Source organism: Panicum virgatum, chromosome 1N (assembly GCF_016808335.1).
Source record: "Panicum virgatum strain AP13 chromosome 1N, P.virgatum_v5, whole genome shotgun sequence".
NCBI classification, from domain to species: domain Eukaryota; kingdom Viridiplantae; phylum Streptophyta; class Magnoliopsida; order Poales; family Poaceae; genus Panicum; species Panicum virgatum.
In genome coordinates, this window is record NC_053145.1 from 18704598 (window position 1) to 18708960 (window position 4363).

A 4363-nucleotide genomic window follows, 5' to 3' on the forward strand; every position below is an offset into this window, starting at 1 on the left:
TCTACCTCGAACCAGCTAAACTCAGATTCGCTCACAGCCCCAGCCCCGAAAATCCCCATTGCAATACTGCATCTGTTACCCATCAAGAACAAATTCCCCATTGAAATGAAATCTAACGGTCAATACCTCATCATCTCCCATGTTAATTCCACCATACAGATTCAATTTCGTGGTCAAATTCCATCATATGATGACTGGGCGCTGACTTGGTGATCCACGATGGCACGCCATGTCGTCACGAGGACAACATTGACCTGTTTAGCATAGTTCAGGAACTAAAGTGGACATTTTCAAAGTTCAGGGACGAAACTGAGCCTTGAGCGATAGTTGAGGGATGATTTTGGCTATTTCGCCAAAAAAAAGCTAGACTGTGGTGGGCGGGCTGGGTGACGTGGCACTACTAAACAGGGAAGAAAAATATAAGTATAAAAGATCTAAATACCAAGAAAAAGAACAAATCAATTTATGGTTCAATGGAAAGTTTAAAACATTTAGGTTAAGAGGTTCCAAGGTTGAGCTTGCGGAGTAATTTTTCCCATTTCGTGACGAATTTGTTTACGTCACGTTGATCTGGACTTTAGTTTACTATTCATGACGAATTTGCTAAAACGTCACAGTGTTCTGGGCCGGACTGTGACAATTTATAAAACGTCACAATTTTTGGGCTTGGTACCCATAACAGTGAATCCATGACGTTGTCTGAGAATGTCATGCAAAATCCGTCACAAGTTAAATGATTTCTTGTAGTGAAGCCACCAGGTCAGATTTGCAGAACTGAAAGAATAAAGTGTCAGTAAGCACAAGATATTAGATTTACTGCCTGTACAACTATATCCACATATGTTGTTGTCCGTACAACTATATCCATATATGTTCTCAGAAAATCAAAAAACCAAAACAAATCACATCCCCAGTGATACCCACAATTAACTTTGAGCTTGCCTAATGGACACTGAGGGGCGTTGAAAATACCAAGCTGCAGCTCATGCAATTTTGAATCAACAAAATCAATTTATGGAAGTATTGTGGATGAAGGAACAGCAAGCAGACAATCCTATTTAAGCATCTTCTTGGCAACTGACTCAGCAATCCAGTAGCCAATGCAGTTCAAATCATTGTTTCCAGGACGAAGGCAATATGTGCATCAAGTTCATTACCTTGAATGGATCTTCAAGATATCAAAACAAGACTGCAAGGGTAAAAGATTAAGCACCTGCCAGCACAAGCAATCACGCAAAATCAGCAAAGCGTTACAGGATAAATCAGTACAACTTACATCCTACTTGGGATTTGGAAATTCAATCTTCCTGGACTAATCTCTGTCTAATAAGGCCTTATCATCAGAGATACCTACACAGAAACCAGAAAAAGAAGATGCGGTATCCATTTGCCTCCACGCCAGAGCAAGCACAAAAGCTGAAAGAAAAAAAGGTTCATTGAGCAACCAGGCAACCTTTCATGTTTCTGGCTTTTCATTACCGTACTTATAGAGCATATATATGACTTGTTTCGGACTTTATGAAATCTTTTCCTCAAAACTAATATATTAAGTATAATAAAAGACTGCAGCTTAACTGAGCTACAATTACACTGTCTAGAAGAATAGATTGCATAATTTGAAGCCTGCTTAACACCAATAGCTTTTTTTAGAAGACCTCTAATAATTTTAAGCCTATTGTAACACCGTCATAATCTGCCCTTGGTGTCACAGCAGGCTTAAAATGTTCCTCTATGTTTTTATCGAGCATTCAGAGTAGTTCGTAGTAATGGAAAGAGGCACATATTTTCATCTACATTAAGACTAAGTAACCTCAGGTAAACTATATTTTACTGACTGTTGTTCGTATACACAACAAATTGTTATCATGCGAACCATGTGTTTAAAGGCTTCAAGAGTAGGTAGGTTAGTTCAACTCCCATGGCTGTCTTGATTCCTCAATGGCACGCAACTCAGAAAGGTCAAATATCATCAGTCTTATTATTGGCAATCATGTATCCTAATCCCACTAACACTGCAATACAAATGTGAACAAAGCAGAGAGGATGAATAGCACAAGGGCTATGAATAATCAGAGCATAGCAGGCTGCAGCACGACAACACAATATCAGGGGAAAGAGATCAATGGTTTTATCTATACATGATCCATCCATTATCAGGTAGCAGTAATTTTAATGGGCAAAGGACAAGCCACGATTAGCAAGAAAGAGCAGCTTAGCTTATCCTATTATTCAATATCCAGCAAACATTTGGTAAGAGAGAGAGAGGAAAGGGAGTCAGTACCCACCTGAAGAGTGACTTGCCGGTGGCTGAGTCGAGAAGCATATGTATCCGTCGTCAACGGGGCCAAGCATCACCAACACTCAGCAGTCAGCACCCTGGTCTACGGCACCCGTCGACAGTCGAATTCTCGACAGTCCAACACGACAATGGATCAGGAGGTCTAGAGATGAAGGTGCCATCATCCTCCGCATAGTCCAACCACAAACAATCTTAACAATTGATCAATTCCATAGTTCAACAATTTTACAATGCAGCAAGTATTGTAGAGGGTGAAATCCAGCAACTCACCAGTGCAGATCTCATCCAAATGGAATTGCTCCTCTGACATACAGCTTGGAGGAACGACGCGACGGCGCATCGATCCCACGACAGCTGAGTCGAAGTCTCCCTTAGGCCTCACCATGGCGATAGCTCACATTTCCCAGGCCACTTTTCTTAGGCTGCTCTCTTCAGTCATATTGTTCCAAGTCAATTGGAAACTGCAAGGGGCATGAAACTTGCTAAGAAATTGTAATAATATTTGTAGCAGACATATGTGATGTATATACACCAAATAAGTGTAGCAGTACTAGATCTCCTTTTTCTTTGAAGAAATTTCTCAGCTCATATAAGAAATATGCTTTCTAGAAAAGCCAACTACACGGAATGAGAACAAATGGGGGATACGACGCACCTGGAGAGCGGCCGGCAGGCATTTGTGCAAGATGGGCCATACTGTACTGGTGGAAAACCCCTAAACATCTCTACCTCGAAACGCTCGACTCCCCCAAAATCCGCCGCATAGATGCGCACGCCCCCAAAGCAGGTCATCCCCAAACCAGCAGATTGCTCGAGGCAACCCGGAAAATCAGGGGAAACGGACCAAATCGAGGAGAGGAGTGGTCTCCAGGAGCAGGGACGGGAGTCTCTTACCCCAGAGCGGAGGAGGATGAGGAGAGCCCCGTGAGCTTGGGCCCTCCGGCGCGAGCCCCTGCGGCGGGGGGGGGGGGGGGGGGGTCTCGGCTTCGGCCACCAGAAACCCAAACCCTAACCAATCCGGCACCGACGCGGAGCTGCAGGCGACGTGGAGGAGCATCAGGGTCGGGCGCCGGCGACTGGAGCGGGACGGCAGGAGGCGGAGGTCGGAGGGCGGCGCGTGGGGGTCGAGGGTGCGGCGTGTCCCCGGGGAACGAAACCCTAGCGGTCGGGCGACCCAAAACGAGCTCCAGGGTTCACGCCTCTCGAACCCTCTCTTTTCCTCTGCTACAGTTGGGAGAGGCAAAAAGAGGCCGCCCATGCTCCCGCCGGCGAGGCCGCTGATCACCCCCGCCTCCGGTGGCCTTCTAGGCCTCGGATGTGAGGGGATCTCCGGTTCTCAGTCCGGTGGTGTAGATTAAGTAATAGCTTGTCTAGGTTTGTGTTTCCAGTCGTCGACGGCGAGGCGGCGGCGGCGACAGCGTGGAATAAGTCCCTCCAACCTTGTCCCGTCTCGGTGGCGCGTGCTCCGGTGCCGGCGAGAGGTTCGTGAGGGTGGAGTCTACGGGACCGGTGCGCGTTGCCTTGTCGAGGTCTGCTCTAGTTCTTGCTGGCTCCGGTATAGGATGCGCCTCGAATCGTCATCCAGGTATGGACTGGGGGTTCGAGGAGAGATGCATAGAGTTGGCTGTCGGGTTGGTGGTTGCGCGGTGGAAGGGTCGTTGCTCCGTTCTTGCTGCTCGCCGGCATGGACTGCGGTTCCTTGACCAGAGAAGCTCGGGGTGTGTCCCCGTCCGATGTTCCACCTTGGTGTTTCTCTTTTGCGGATCTTGTCAAAGCTTTCAAGCGATGAGGCTTCTCTTGGTTTTGGTTGTGGTGAACTCGTCGTTTTCTTCCTGCTCCCACGGTGGCTTCGGCGATGGCGGAGGAGGCAGACAGTGGCGACTGATGTTCTTCCTGGCGGTTGCTTCTGGAAGACGATGGCAGCACAGTGCGATGGTTGATCACACAAAAGATCTTCAGGACCTCTTTGTATTTTCTATCTTTAGTAGGGTCTTTTGGGTAAATTGCCGTGGACAGCTGGTGTCTCTGTATCCTTCTAGGAGGTGCTTGTATTCGGGTTGTACT

The 4363-nt window shown here is 47.1% G+C and overlaps 1 long non-coding RNA gene across 5 annotated transcripts; it reads right to left on the minus strand.

Moving 5' to 3' along the window:
• Positions 1-512: 512 nt before the first annotated feature.
• Positions 513-3456, minus strand: LOC120655439. Of its 5 annotated transcripts, none has more exons than XR_005667509.1 (5): positions 2955-3456; positions 2286-2760; positions 1355-1416; positions 1158-1213; positions 513-774 (listed from the first exon to the last, which is right to left on the minus strand). It is a non-coding gene; the product is annotated as an uncharacterized LOC120655439 (long non-coding RNA). The 5 variants fall into 5 exon arrangements; XR_005667508.1 differs by having other exon boundaries at positions 1158-1189; positions 1277-1416; XR_005667507.1 differs by lacking the exon at positions 513-774 and having other exon boundaries at positions 808-1189; positions 1277-1416; positions 2286-2490; positions 2570-2760.
• Between the last annotated feature and the right edge of the window lie 907 nt (positions 3457-4363).